This window comes from Manacus candei, unplaced genomic scaffold (assembly GCF_025592945.1).
Source record: "Manacus candei isolate 608988 ecotype Guabito, Panama unplaced genomic scaffold, ASM2559294v1 h1tg000008l, whole genome shotgun sequence".
Lineage (NCBI taxonomy): Eukaryota > Metazoa > Chordata > Aves > Passeriformes > Pipridae > Manacus > Manacus candei.
The window spans coordinates 24,581,061-24,596,828 of record NW_026138056.1 but is presented as its reverse complement, the minus strand read 5'-3'; the positions used below and the strand labels follow the sequence as shown (position 1 = coordinate 24,596,828).

The window sequence follows — 15,768 nt, the reverse complement described above, 5'->3', positions numbered from 1 at the left end:
CAGTCACAACTCATTATTTATAATTAATATCCTTCTATATTCAGACATATAAAAAAATCTTTTCTCTTTGTCCTAGTGCTTATGGCAGTGATGTGTCAAACTGCCAGTAAATTTGAAACCTGAGGAGTTTGTTTTTGGAGTCTCCAGTGGAGATCAAAGTTTCAATAGTCACTCTCTCACTGAAAAGTTTTGCCTGTATCAGGCTTATTAGTAGAGTTGTTACTATAAGTACTGAGTAGCATCTCTTTCATGAAGATTAGACTTTTCTAACAGCAACATAAATTATTGAACTGGGGACCAATATACTTCAGCAAACACTGGCTGTAAAACAAAGACATGGTCTTCTATTCTTCCTCTGATACTCTGGGAGGGAAGTTGAGCTACAGATACTTCCTGACTTAGAGAACTTTGGAGGGATCACTGTCCTTCAGCAAGCCAAACCTTTCTGAAAAACACTTATTCCCGTGTACAACTAACACACAGTCATTAGCACAGTATTTATTCATGACATTGTCTTCACTGCTTGTGTCCTTACATGGCCAAGTGTTTGATTTTCCATCTACATCAGTCTAACACTGCTGTACTTCAATGAACCTCTTAATTTTGGGGAGAGCATAGAGAAAAAGACTAGAGGTGTTTGGAATATATGAACCACCATATATCCAGTATGAACCATCATCCCCATTGTGAATATGTGATCACAACAATGCTTTGTAAAAAGTTCAGTGTGGATATAGAGAGACCCATTTGAAAGCACCCAAGCCACTCTTAGACTTTCTAATCTTTCCTACTTAGTCAAAAGGACAAACATCATTTGAAAGCCTTTCAGACATATTTATATGATTTTTTTAGTAAACATACCATAATGCTGATTAAAGCATAATGAAGTATCATCCGTATGTGCAAAGCATCTCCCCCTGGTCTGTGAAAGTCTTTCCTTCTGAAGATGTAAATACTTTCATTTTTTTCTGTGGATGTTTTTGGCTAGGAGTCAATCAGATAATTGTGACAGTTTTATATGAATTTTGACTTGTTCCAAAAACACTTCAGACGACATCCCACACTGTTGGGTGAAAATAGCTCATATGACTTTTTTTTTTTCCGCCTTAACATTGGCAGACTGATGATGAATAACAGTAACTCTCCAACTCTGATTTGGCTCACATGTGCAAAGCCTCTTGTCTGTCACGCCCGTCTCCCAACCACAGCACCTGCTGTAGTACAGTCCTGTGAGCTTCATCAAATACTTCCCAGTATCATAACAGGTCATCCTGTGACTCTGAAACACATCTCTGGTGTTGGCAGAAGGCCACATTGCTTTTGAAACCCTCTCTCTTCTCCCAGCCCTGGAAAAAATGTGCTTGAAAAAAGTACTGAGAAATGGAGAGTTTTCCATTTTCATTGCAAGCAATTCCGAGTCCGTGCACTCAATCTCTATTTAAGGGAGTGGAAAATACCCCTGAGTCAGTGTCCGCAACAGTTGATTCTTCTTGGATTTCAGTTATGTCACTGGAGCCTGAAAGGCCTGGACATGAGGAGGAGCTGAGGAATGACTGAATGAAAGAGACCTGCTGGTCCCCTTCCGGGCCTGGTTGGAAAGATGCAAAATATCTTGACACACTTTGTCCTCTGCTACTAGTCAAAGGACACGTAGAGTTCTCTACTTGTGACAGCCTTTCCTACCACTGATCTTGTAAAGCCTTTCTTATGACTTTATTTTTCAGTACCAGCCTGGCTATCTTCTCACACTCATGCACATAATCCTATGGAATTGCTGGATTGATGTGGTGCTAAAAGAGCCTATAAGCAAGGTTATCAAATAAAAAGCACTGCTCTGTTATTTTTCAGCATGCTTTTATTTTTTTTTTCGAATAACTAGTCAAAAATGTAACAATTTATTACTAAATCTAAAGAATTTACTTATATACTGTAGTCAATCTGCTGAATATGACAGATCACATTGTGTATGGACAAAATTTTAGGACAGGATTTTACAAACCCTGCTTATTCCATTCCAAAAAACATATGCCCAGCCTAATGATTAAGAGACTGCTCTTCAACTTGCTTTCCCTACCTATCTGCCGTAAAATGGGTTCAGGGGATTAAAATGAGCTTTAGTTAATTCTAATTTTTAGCTGTAATTATAGAATATTTGTCAGAGAAAAAAGCTAGTGGAAATACTGAATCTGTTTTTTCCAAGTGAGTTTAGGCTATTTAGTCATAACATAATGAAAACCAAAATACTTTATAAGAATGAAGCAAACTTTGAAATATGTTTGGTGTTGGGTGAGGTTACACTAATTTATGATGGGAAAATGATATGTTGCTTTATTGTAATGCTCTTCTGGGTGGATTTTGCAGATTACAGATATGACACAGCAGAACTTACAAATAAGATTAACTGCCTTTATAGCTTCACCTTGTCATTCTTCCACAAAAATATCGTCTAGTAGAAATCAACTACAGATGGCTGAATTTCCAGATTTCATAACAGGAGACTTTTCATTATTATATCTGAAATATTATCAGAATGATCCCAAGTGATAATAAGGAAAAAAGCAATGTATGTGTGCATGCATGTATGTGTGTGTGTATTAAGCATGTGTGCGCATACAGGTGCCTGTACATTGCTACTGTAACTTCCATGGCCTTGGAGCTTTCCTTTATCTGCTCTAAGGTAGCCAGTAGTTATCAGTAACTATTACTTTGCCTGTTGCTTGCTGCTTCAAAACATTTTCCTTTGATTTCTTCTACTAGTTCTCTCTACCGGTCAAGAAAATGTAAGTTTTTCCTTGACTTTAGCAGCGATGTGGTCCTTATAAGGGACTGTGCGTTTTTGTGCTCTTTTAGCTGAACCTGTTCCTTCCATGCCCTATCCTATGCCATTACTGGAATACTATCCCCTTTAGTTTCCTTTCTCTAAATCTCTGCTTGTCCTGAGGCTACAGTAGGCCATGTTGACAAATTACCATAAGCGTTTGGAGTTCACTCTTTTTTTTTTTTTTTTAGTCAATGAGTTTTTTCCTTTTTCATGGCTATAGGATATGATTAAATGCCACCAGATCCAGTTGGTATTTTACATTTTACCGTCATACCTCCCTTGGAGCATATTTAGGCCATTAGTTACTAAGCTTTGCTCAAAATACTCCGAGATGCCTTTTTGATTCAACTTAGATAGAATACAATCAAATATACAAATTTTGCACTGAGGAAAAGAAACTGGCCAGTTATGCTATCTATTATGTAGATGCTTGCTTTTCTATGCTAGAAGTTTCAATATTTAAGAAAAATTGTAGTTTGCAGAAAATGCAAACAAGTCATTATACCAAGAAAATGATAACAAGTCATTATACCAAGGAAATATCCATGTAGGGTTGTATTCTGCTTTGCCTTTAAGATATTCTTATATCTAAAGCACACATTTGATTTATCCCTTAAAGAAATGCATATCCAAAATTAAAGGGCAATGCACTGTTTTATCATCTTTGAATATGTTGTTACATTACAATGGCCAGGCAACTTTCCATCTGTAGTTTTGCAAAGAGGTTCCTGGCTGACCCAAAAGCTATACTTTTTATCTTTGTTGGTCTCCAAGAGCTTAGCCAGGTAAAGTAGTGCAGCTTGAGTTACTTCATCCACAAGCCTCCTTTTGAAGTCTTGCCAGCTGCCTTCTTTTGTTTTCAATGATTTGGCAGACATTAGGGAAAAAATAAAATCTTGACTTTGCTGTGAAACATGTCCACTTTTACTTTGCTGCAAGAATGCTGTCCCTGTCACTTGTGTTGAAGAAAATTGCTAGTGCTGCACTTCTTATAAAACTTGCTGTGCTGAGATTTTCTGGGTGGTATTTAGTTAGCATTGCTGGCTGGGTCCATGAGGCAACCAGGTCAAAGAAAAATCTGCTTAGGCTTTTAGAAAAACTCAGGCTCGGTCTTGGATTGGGTATTGAGATTATGTCTAACTTCTATGACTTAACTTCTATTACTGATCTGGTATGATCTTGGTAAAATAAACAGACATATTAAACCCTGATCATAACAGCATTTGTTTTAAAGTGGTCATGAGCAGGATGAAAGAAAATCGAAATAGGATAGGAATGGAAACCTTACAGAGATAGCAGACCATACACATCCCATTTGGAAATGCCATGCTCCAGCAGTTATCTACTGACTACATCCCTGCTGAGCAGAGAGCTAGCAGGGGTAGGAAAGGAGAAGTAGCAATGACTGTACAGACCTCCCAGGTGATATTTGAGACAGAGAAAAACAAATCAGCAATGTCACCTATCCAACACTGATGATACTATGGCAATAATAAACTAGAAAAGGGAAGAGAAATACCCCGAGATTTGGTTTTGTGCTGGTATCTTCTGCCCAAAGGTAGACTGTGCATGGAAATGGAGGCAGCAGATACTGTTGGATTCAGAAGGAAAAAAAAGGCGAAATAGGAAATAAAAGCATAAGCAAACAACAAAGTCTACACACAGATTTGTAAGTAAATATTTGAGCAAGTTTGGATTATTTTTGCCTTATTTTAAAAGCAAGAACCCAGGCACAAAATTTTGGTCCTAGTTTACATTTCCAATAGTCTAATTCTCTATTATACAAGTGCCTGATAAAAGGTATCAGAAGTGCAGAAAAAAATTCCATATGAAGAATAATTGAAACTGCCTGATACTTTATTTAGAAAGGAGAGGAATAGGAGAGGCTCAGTTGGAGAACTTCAGAAAAATGAATGGTTAAATGAAGGCAGATAGAGCCAAGAGAGCTCCCATTTCCATGGAAAAAGAGGGCATACTTTGAAAGTAAATAAGAGAAAACCCCAAACCAGTAAAAACAATTACATTTCTACAAGTCGAATTGTCAACCACTAAAGCTTGTCACTACAAGGTACCATTAAGCTAAAAAACTTGGGAGAATTCAAAAGAGAAGTATAGATGAAAGACTTCCTGACTTAAATGCAGAAGAATGGGAAAATAAACAAGCCTACCCACTAGGAAAGAAAACTTCTGCTTGAAAACAGACACTAAACTTTAGCCAAACGTCTACAGGAAGAAATTTTTCCTAAAACTATATTATTGGGTAGGTGTCTATCTATCACAAGGTTCTTGTGATAGCCAGGTGGGCATCAGTCTCTTCTCCCAGGCAACCAGCAGTAGTACAAGAGGGCACGGTCTTAAGCTCTGCCAGGGGAGGTTTAGGTTGAATATTAGGAAGAAATTTTTTACAGAGAAAGTAATCACACATTGGAATGGGCTGCCCAGGGAGGTGGTGGGTTCACTGTGCCTGGGGGTTTTTAAGATGGGACTGGATGTGGCACTTAGTGCCATGGTCTAGTAACCACGGCGGTGGTGAATCAAGGGTTGGACTTGATGATCTCGGAGGTCTTTTCCAACCCGGTCGATTCTACGATTCTGTGGTTCTATGACATTAACCACAGCTAGAAACACAAGTCTTGCTCAATGGACCACTGCATAATCTTGCTTGTGTTGCACCTCCCAGGAAGATGAATTAGGATTTGTAATTCAGAAAGTATTTTTTATTTTTTTTTTCCTCGAAACTACTCATCCCATCTTTGCCTTGTACTGGGAAAGGACTGGACAATTATGTGATATGGGAACAGTTTCACTGATGGCTATTCTGGCCAGCCATTATTTCATCCCAGTAAGTCTGCTATCTTTTAAATGTGCCTGTCTTCTTTACAGTCTTTCTATTGCTCATGGGTAACTTCTTTCCTCCTACCTCACTGCTTCTGCATTTCTCCTCCTTCCTTATCACAGCTTGAAAGAACCATTTCTGGCATGCCTCAGTCTAAAGGATTAATATTACGAAATATTTTTTGATCTGTAATTCATCCCATATTTTAAAAACAATAATTTTTCTTCTCTTTTTCTTGCTCACCCAATCAGCTGCAGTGAGCAACCTCTCATACAAGTGCAGAATGTCAACTGCTTGCCCAATAAAACAAATGTCTCACTAATAAGTGTGTGGAGGGGGTGGTGGTGTTGGTTTTAACTATTCTTTTTTGCTGAAGTCCAAAGAAGACATTAAAGCTACATTGGATATCCATAAACCACTAGGATGAAAAGAAAGTTCTATTCCTAAGGTGCTTCTTCAGGTGAGAAATAGCAGAAAGAGTGAGAAAAAAAAAAAAAGACAAGCAGGTCCCTACTGTGTATGGGGAGTTTTGTGTGTATGTACAACTATATGAACTGCAGAGAGTCACAGAAGCGCAAGCTAATCACAGATAAGTAGAATTGCTCCCGAAAATTACCCATAGGAAACTGCCCACAACTTCAGATGAAATGCAGACTTTATTTCCGGTTTATTGCTTGTACTCTATGACTAATTGCATAATAATAATGACCTCTGTTTAGCTTAATGAATACTAATATTTGTGTTTATCATCTGAAAATCGGTGTCTGAATCTTAGGAAATTTTGGGGTAAAATTAGAGCATAGAAGATGAAAAAATATTTTCAAACAGAATGCAAAATATTGAGATTATATTCTACTGATCACTGGGTAAGAACCAAAGAAAGTGAAGTTCAGAAAGTGTTCCAGAGAGGGAACAAAATCTCAGATATTTTTGAAGCTATATAATTTCCTGTTTCTCATACGTAGTCACCTAATTAATCATTGTCTTTCACTACATAACATCACTTTGTGTAACTCCATTCTGTTTGATATCAGTGAGACAGCAATAAAAGAGTATGAGCAATATGCTTTTTGCAAGAGAAAGACTTTTTGATTGACTTATACAAAGTACAGAAAGTTCAACAATTTCCCATTCGGTGAATAAGCTATTCTCATAGAGATTTATTCCTTTTTCAGTTTGTGCTATGTGATAGTAAACATACATAATCAGCAAAACATAAAAAAATAAAGGATTTATAAAGGTACAGGTTAAGCTTTTCTGAAATACCTTCTGTATTATCCCATGAAAGCTGGATCTACTGAACTCTGGAGTTGTGAGCTGGCCACAGAATGATGTTTGTGCTGGTTGTGAAAACATGGCTTTCCCTTAGGGGGAAATGCTAATTAACATATCTACTGTTTATATAGAAATGAATTGTCATTTCTTTTCTATTATTTCCTGCCTTCAACTATTAGTTATGTTTGGGAAGAAAAGAACAAAATGTTGTTATGTGTAAAGCAATATAAAAACAAACAAACGAACCCACCCACAAAGAAAAGCACACAAGAAAAAGGAAGTGGCATTTATCAAGATCTGTCTCTCCAAAGAAGCTTCTAAAATGTATCCAGTAAATCACCCAGTCTTTTCAAATACCGATTTTATGTTTATGAAAGGGACTGTCATCTAGCAGTAAGTACAGTGTTCTCAAGTATCTCTGTGTTTGCATTGAAAAACATGAAAATGTCAAAGTGTCTGAGACAGGATTCTTGGAAGTTAAAGGACCATCCAAGTGTTACTTTGGACAGTATACCTTGTATGTTTTGGAGAAGACTTTGAGAAGAAGAAAGGAGAAAAATTCTGTTAGCAACAGAATTGTATAATTTATTAGATTTGAGTAGGTAACACCTCAGGGGGTGATTCTACAGTGTTGTAACACAATTCACTTCTCTCATCTTTGAGATATAAAACACAAAGAGAGTGCTAGGACTTATTTACTGTTTTAGGAATTGTAGCTGTTATCCCCAAGTTTTCTGGAAAATGTGAATTCTGCAGAAGAATCAGATATTGTTAGCTAGCAAAATGCAGTAAAATAAAATAAAATTAAAAAAAAAAAAAAAAGAAAACACCAAAAAAAGGACTAGGAAGGCCTCTCTTTTAAGCTGCAGATGAATGCTTACTTGGCAGATGGATGCGTGTTAGAATTATACTCTATAGGAATGCAAGTAGAAATATTTTATGGATTTTTTAGCTTGTATCACTACATAACTTCATGATGATAAAAACGAGTAGTTGATTATAATGTACTGCTGTAATATCAGTCTTCTGAAGTTGGATTGTAAAAGTAATACAAGGAATTAACATAACTTTTAGCAGCTGCTTTGTAAATGCATAGAAAAATTTCAGTTCTCAAGGAAATTATTTCAGATGCTAAGTAAGCATCAAGCACATGGCTAAAAGAGATATCCTTGAAGGAAGGAAAGTCTTGCATTTTAGCAAAGAAGGCACAGTTATAGACAATCTACCTGTGGTTTTCTCCAAATTGTGCTTTTTGTCACTCGCGATCTAGTAGGAGCTGGAAATCTCAGATCACTCATGTTTCCTGTATTTCCCCTATGCTTGTCACATCTTAAATGTCCCCATCTTTTTAAGCAGGGTTAATCTCTGGAAAATTTTTAAGTGTTTAAGGTTAGTGGTGGGTGACTTTGGAGAAGATGCACCAGAGCAACTGGTGAACACAGTAATACAATCTGTAGTGAATGTCTGAAACATCCCCATCACAAATTAGTCTATTAGAGAGTAAAACATAGAAAATTGCTGCAATGGCATCTTATTCCTTTTACATGTAATAAATTGATCATTACTTCAAAAAACTACTCACATTTTTTTCTGTAAGTGTCAACAATTTTTAGTTTTGTGTCAATGCGTTTTTCTTTAGATTTAGTGGCAGAAATAAGCTTATTTGGAATTGTCCCAGTGCATAAAAATCTAACAATACGCTCAGTATCTACATGGTTTAACGTAAAAAATTTAATGATCAGGGACAAGTTTTCAAGAAATAACTGAATCCAAAATATTTGCTTGAACAGTATTTATTATTATTTTTATTATTGCCTAAAAGATTCTATTTCTCATACTTTTTTCTTCTTAAAGTCAATAGACAACTCAAGAGAAGTGTAAGTTTAGGAGGTTTAAAGACTGAAGTTTTGCATTATCCAAGGCATAGGGACAGCACAGTCCAAGACTCTACACATGGTTTCATCAAAGTGTTTTAAATCTGACCCAAAGACTGTTAATCCAGACTACCTCCATGTGCTTTTAGAATAGAGCATCTCTGTTTTAAGCAACTTTGCCCTAAACCCCAGACATTTTAGGAGTTTGGCAAAGGGCAATATACCCAGTCTTTTGGTGAAGATATTTACTTGCAGTGATGAAGTGTCACAATGTCAGTGTCTTCTTGGATTCAGTCCCCCTTGATTTATGTTTCTTATTGTCACAAATTGCAGTCTGGCATCTTACACCAAGCTGTAATATTCCTTTCTGACATCTGCCTACCTTCTACTGTTAAGTAAAATAGAGTAAAAACACTCACATAATCCGATTCATATTGTCTATCCAATTACGAACAGGCACAACTGGACCATTTTTATAACTTTAAGTTACCTAGAACCCACTTGCAAAGACTGACTTTCTCCCTTAAACTGTGATCATCTGGGATAATGGGCTTCTGGTTTTGAGAACTGAAATCGTGATGATTCAGAAAAAGATTCCTGGCAGAACTGGGCCAAAATTTATGTCAAAATTATTTTGTTATTAAATTATTTTCAAGAAAGACAAATTAGCTCAACCTGAAATGTTTTGTTAAATTGCAGAATATATCTGCAGTGAAGGAATATCAGTTTAATCACTGAATCTTACTTCACTGGTTTCTGTTGTAATTTCTTTTTTTTCTTCTGTTATTCAAAAATAAATTAATTTTATCTTAGAAATTTCCATTGGCTTCAATTTTTAATCTCAATACTTGACTCCGAAGCAAAGCACTGTGGTTTTGTGAGGAAGAAAGTATGCTTAACTGAAGCAGAAACACAAAAATTATGTGTTATAAATAGCAGCTACACAACAACAATGAAAACTAGTAGTACCAAAACAAGAATGATCATCTTTTCCAGTTAAGCTAGATGCAATTATTTCCTTTAACTGCCAATGACTCTGATGTGAGGAGTCATAAAGCAGTGATTCAGAAACTTTTAATTCTCGGACTGTAAACACTGGGGTTTCCTCACACTAGCTGGGTATCAAAGCCAGTCTCAAAACTCCTAAGGCACAACTTAATTGTCCAGGCTGTTTTCTTGAAGAATGTAAGACACCCTCCAGAAACTGGTTCTTACCCCAGAGTCAGAGAAAACATCTGAGACAAATTAGTGTGCCAGGAAAATGTCCATTGGATAAATCACATTTGGTAACTTGATGGAAAGGAAATTTCTAGTGCTATCTTTAATAGTAGGATTTTGATGTTGTGAAGTAACCTTGGATGTAGTGAATTAATTGTAGCTAATTATCTCCCCTTCTATAGTAAATAGTACAGTACTAGCGCATTAACTACTTTCAGATTTTGTGGTAAGTGGTCTACAGTAATTTCAAGTGGCAATAAGCTAACAAAAAGAACATATTAGATGTTTTACTGGTATCTGTGACACCACAAAAATTATTGGACCTGCATAACACTTTGTCACATAATAAATCCCAACATTTAAGAATGTTAACCATGCTCTAAGGGTAAACATGAAAACTTTGCTAACGCAAAACATTTAGACTTTTTTAGATTTCTTAAATCTTAGGTTCATGTGTCTCTGAACCAATGCCTCATGTTCAGTCACCATTAATTTGTTTTTTGAACTGTTTCAGTTCGATAGGCTGGGGGACTGCAAAATAAGATTGTGTTTTAGAGTCTGATCTTAAGCCAGTGAACTTGATGAACTCCCCTTTGTTAAAACTAGGTTTAGGTTGAACCCCCAAATCTAGTGATAAACAGTACTAACAAAAATCTTGTCAAGTACTTGATACTTTCTTTTCTCATTGCTCATTACTGCAAATTAAATCCCCATATCTCTTCTCACTCACTTTAAGCGACGAGTCAAGGTAATTAAAATGAATGCAAGAAAAGGACATTTTGGCATCATACCATTCTTAATGCTGCCAAAACAATTAAACTAATCCTAGGAGATACAAAAATATGAGTTTGCTAGATCATGGTTGACTAAATGGGAATCTTATACTGAGAAGGCAAGAGTACATTGAAGAAAGTACACATGGGCCAGTAAGGGAAAGCCGGAACTATTGTGAGAAGAGGGGGGTGATATGGAAGGCATGGGCAGCTAAACAATTATTGAACTACAGACAGAGGAGAATTCTTGTGTCTGAAATATCCTGACACCCTCAGCACCCTTCTTCTATATCTGGATTTCAGTGTTGTCCCTGGAGGCTATCAGAATTAAGATAAACTTCTGAATTTGTCTTCAGGACATCCTGTCCAGTCCTGCAAATGGATTTAATTAAGACAATAACACAATTCTTCACCTTATATCCTATGCAAATGAACTTCTGCCTGTAAAGGTATTTTTGAGTGTCTTATTCAACTGGGTGGACACCTCTCATTGTATTGCTTTGTTGACTGTAAATAAATTTATATATGCTATGCAAATGTACCTTTCCCTGTCAGGCATAGTGATGGTGCCAATATGCACTACCTCTGCATAGTTGTGAGCCCAAGCATGTAACTCGGTGCAACACAACTTCTGAAATGTCATCATAAAACATAAATGAGAGCAATGAATGGGACTCATTAGCTTGTCTTAGAAGAAAATATGTAAAAAAAGATTACTGCAACTGGGCATGTGATCCTGGGACTATCGGACACAAATTAAATACCTCTAGTTTTACTGACTTCAAAGGAATGTGTTTGGAAAAGAAAGTAAACAAAGTTTCTCTTGGATACACCAAATTCTCACATCAAGATAATTTAAGCAAATGCTTGTTTATTTTTCTTGCTAGATCTTTTTGTTCTATTTGTATAGTAAAAACACTTAGGTCCAATAAAATGCGCTTTGCCCATAGATTAATCCACACCTTGTATTTTCATGCTTGAAAACTAGCCAGTGTGAAGGACAGTTTGTGTAAAGTCCAGTAGGAATGAAAGAAGACAGACACCCATAATACCAGAAAGTCTATTTAATCTCTATTTGTGGCAAGGATCAGTCAGATGCAGCTGGAATAGCCCCTTGAAGTTTGTGCCAAGTTGTTGAACAAGGCAGTAGGTTTGTTAAAGTAGTTAGCAATCTCCTCTTTGGAAAAAATGTAAAATAAAATAAAACAAAACCCTTTATCTCTTCTGATCCTCTGGAGTAGTGCCCATTATAAGCAATAAAAATCATCCACTTCTTTTAGCACCTCCCTGAGCAATACAAAAAAAGGTGTCATCTCATGTGAAGACTTTCATATGATATTTGGATTCAATATTTTCATTTAAGAGTTCCTGCTGCAGTAGAACAGTCAACACATACTAAAATAAAGATAAATATAAACAAATTAAGAAAAACAGGGATGATGAAATACCTATCATTTAGACAGGAGGTCTCCTTGAAAGAAAGAACAGATACTGTGCCCAAAGGACGCTGTATTGTGTTTTTCTACTACAAAGGATGTTTATATTTTTTATAACTCTCCCATGCCTGCATGAAATTTGGTCAGACATAGTGCCTTCACTGTTAAACTATCACAAAATGCATTACAAAAAGGACAGAATGAACTGTGTTACCTGTAACATCTGCCAGAAACAGAGCAACTGTTATATGAACTCATTAGCAGCTTATGCATAACCTTGGCCATTACAACATGTTTTAGTAAGAGAGAGAATATCAGGAGAGCCACTGGACTTCATCCATAGATTTTTAACAAAAGTGCAGTACAAATTCCTAACTTATTCCTTGCTGGACAGTCATCAAGGATAAGCAGAAGAGACCATAACTTCAATCCTTATGCCAATGATTCTTCCTCTAATACAGATCTCTATTATGTGAGTGTGCACAAAAGTTGCAGGAAGTTTTTATTCAAGTTTTTTTATTTGTTTTAAACTGTCTGCAAACAATCACAAGCAGCTAGTCTGCATTTTTTATTTGTATCGCATTATCTGACAAAAATGTTGATGAGATCAAATTTTGGGACACCTTACTCTGAGTTATGCTCAGTCTGGGTTTAAAGGCAATATATGTTTATATTTCCCTTCATATACACGTGTGAAAAATAAAATTCTACGATGAGTTATACAAGTCCCAAAAGTGAGCAGTGCCATTAATAAATTACCACGCTACTAAAAAAAAAACCAAACATTTTCCTGGCTCTGCACTGCTAGTTGCATCTGTCTGGATGAACCATTAGCTAAGCCATCTACCAGGATGGCAGATCCATCACACAGCCCTAAATCATATACAACACTCTGTCAGATGGGAGACAATTAGCTACACATTGGAAAACACTACTGTGGCGATTAGAAGCGAACAGAGACCCTAAGGGATTAACCCCTAAGGGTTTAAAACTGATGACAGAGTAACACCTCTGTACTGCATTCCAGTACTTAGAAATTAAATTATTAAGGTGTGACAAGGAGCTGATGGTGCTGTAGGCCCTGGCCTTGCTGACATATAGCTCATTTCCCACAGACAGGCAGCAGCTGCCCACTTTGAGCATGAGAACAGTTTCTCTAAGATCAACAGCTTTGAAGCGTGACAGAGGAAGAGTGTGATGTACTCCAGTCAAATAAGAGGAGAGGCAACTTTGGGGATAAGATTATTGTTCGTCTCATTGCTCTTATATAAAGTAGAGTAGCATTTTTTTCCATGAGCTGGTGAACCATCAGCATGTATGATCATTAATTACTTGTTGATTAGGAGCCATTTATTGTAGCTACAGAAAGCAAGTGCACTCAAAGGTGTACTAGAAAGACATTAGCAGTGTGAGTGGGTTAATAAGCTTTGCACGATGAGATGTTGTACCTCCTTTCTTCCAGATATAGACGTGTCAGGAGCTGATTTCAGGACATAGGTAGTAACCAGTACATGGAGAAGCAGATTCTGTGGGGGCCCAGTCTGGTGGCTCTCTTGTTAAGCTCCCCCTTCACTGATTTCCTATCTGCCAGTTTTTATTTTTATGCCATAAAAAACCAGTTTCAATCTTCAAATTTGAAGGAGGGATGCTGTAGGAGCGTGGTGTTTATTTTGCTAGTGTAAAGAATTTCTCCGGATTTACTTTTCTGCTGGGGCAGTGTAATGGATGGGTGATTGCTGAGGACTGCTACTTTTTGATTATAGTTGTTTAAAAAATTGTCAAGGATGACCAAATCTTGGAAAGAAAGGTAGCATGAAAAAAAAATCAATAATTAAATAGCAAGTTTTCTTTTTTTTTTTCCTTGGAAGTATTTCAGTTCTCCTTTTGAATACTGCTGGCCATGGATTTATGTTGGCTCAGTGAATTCCCTGTAAATATTACCGTCCAGATACCATACTGGTCTGAAATTGGGCAACTCATTGAATTAATATGTACTTTTTTCTTTGTAATTTCATTTACAGACTAAATTCTTAAACTTGGAAAAAAATGTACACTTGTCTTAAAGTTGTTTTATTTGGTTTGAGTTGGAATAAATCTCAAAAGATATTATTTTTTAAATCAACTAAGAAAAGCAAAGCTACAGAGTGGTAAAATATAACCAAATTATCCAGAATGCCAAAAACTCTCCTCCATAATCAGAGGAAACAGCTGTCAATTCAGCTCTTCTCTGAGAAGAAATCTGAGTAAATAAATGGCCTTTGTAACATGACCAAAAGTCAACACCATTCAAGCTCTCTCCCAAACCACCAATGTTTGTGCCTGGGAGGGCATCGTTAAGGCAATTACTTAATTAAACAGCTAGTCTATTTTGTTTGTTTGTTACACTACTCAAAGAAGCACAGTTCACTCTCACGGGAGCACTTGTGTATCCAGTAAATAGAAGCAGGTTAATTACATGCCTTGAAATCACAGGAGAGAAAATCCTATCCCTTTGTCTTCTGCTAACCCACAGGCAGGTGCACAGCTGGGGAAAGACAAGACATGTCTTGCCTGCCAGGTTATAGGCCCTGCATGATTCTGAAGGTGCACAGATCTACTGAGGATGTAGCTCTCTTTTCTCACACAGTTATAGACAGATTTGTGCCATATGAATACTATAAGACAGGTATAGTGTTTATTTATGACAGTTAAACATTATTACTGCTTATTGCTTTGAAAGATGGCATAAAAAAAGTGTTTATTGTGTCTCAAAATATCTGCCACTCTTAGTGGTATTTACACACTTTTATTTTCTCCTGGCTTCAGATCAAATTGTCTCTAAGGAAGATTTTCCTTTCACTTCAGGTTATTTTGTCCATAGATTTTTACTTTTAAAAATCCCTTATAATTTAAACCAAATCTCTGGCAATCAGCGTACAACAGCGTACTTTCACTAGAGGGGTTTGGAGTTCTTTTCAGGATCATGTTACCAGTCTTTGGCTTTGTTCATATCGGTCTTACAGTGGAGTCTCAAAGAAGCCAGAAGCATGGCATATTTCCAACTCTACTTGCCTCCGGTTTATACAGACAACTCCTAGGCAGCAGTTACAATGATTGCAGAAATGCTTGTAGGCAGCCTACTGATACAGTATGGAGGTATACCTGAGAGCATCCCAACTGCCTGATGCTGAGCTAATAGCATGTCAACAATACACTGAACCACTAACTATGCTTAAGAGGTGGTGTCTCATTTTGTTACGGAAGCAACACTTGAACCATGTTTCCGTGTTCGCTATCTGGGCATCTCTGAAAACAGAACACAAAGATATCTATTGTGGTTTGGGGATTTTTTTTCTGTCTTTTTTCTTGCATGTTTCTTATTCTCGTCTTCCTTCTCTCTTAGATATCTAGAAAATCAGTCAGAAAAGGCCTCTGCCCAACTACAATTCTCTCCTGAACAGACTTGAGATTTTGACAGGAGTAGCACTTCTTACATATAAGTGAAATGAGTGTAGCTGTCTGTTCTTGGTCTGACTTCAGCTATAGCAATATTATG

At 36.8% G+C, this 15,768-nt stretch overlaps 1 long non-coding RNA gene across 1 annotated transcript in view; it reads left to right on the top strand.

Annotated features, from left to right (window-relative positions):
- Positions 1–5,167: 5,167 nt before the first annotated feature.
- LOC127461570 (uncharacterized) overlaps positions 5,168–15,768 on the top strand; it is a 364,419-nt gene continuing 353,818 nt past the window's right edge. The window contains exon 1 of the long non-coding RNA XR_007900147.1: positions 5,168–5,200. This is a non-coding gene — a long non-coding RNA (uncharacterized LOC127461570). The remainder of the gene's footprint in view (positions 5,201–15,768) is intronic.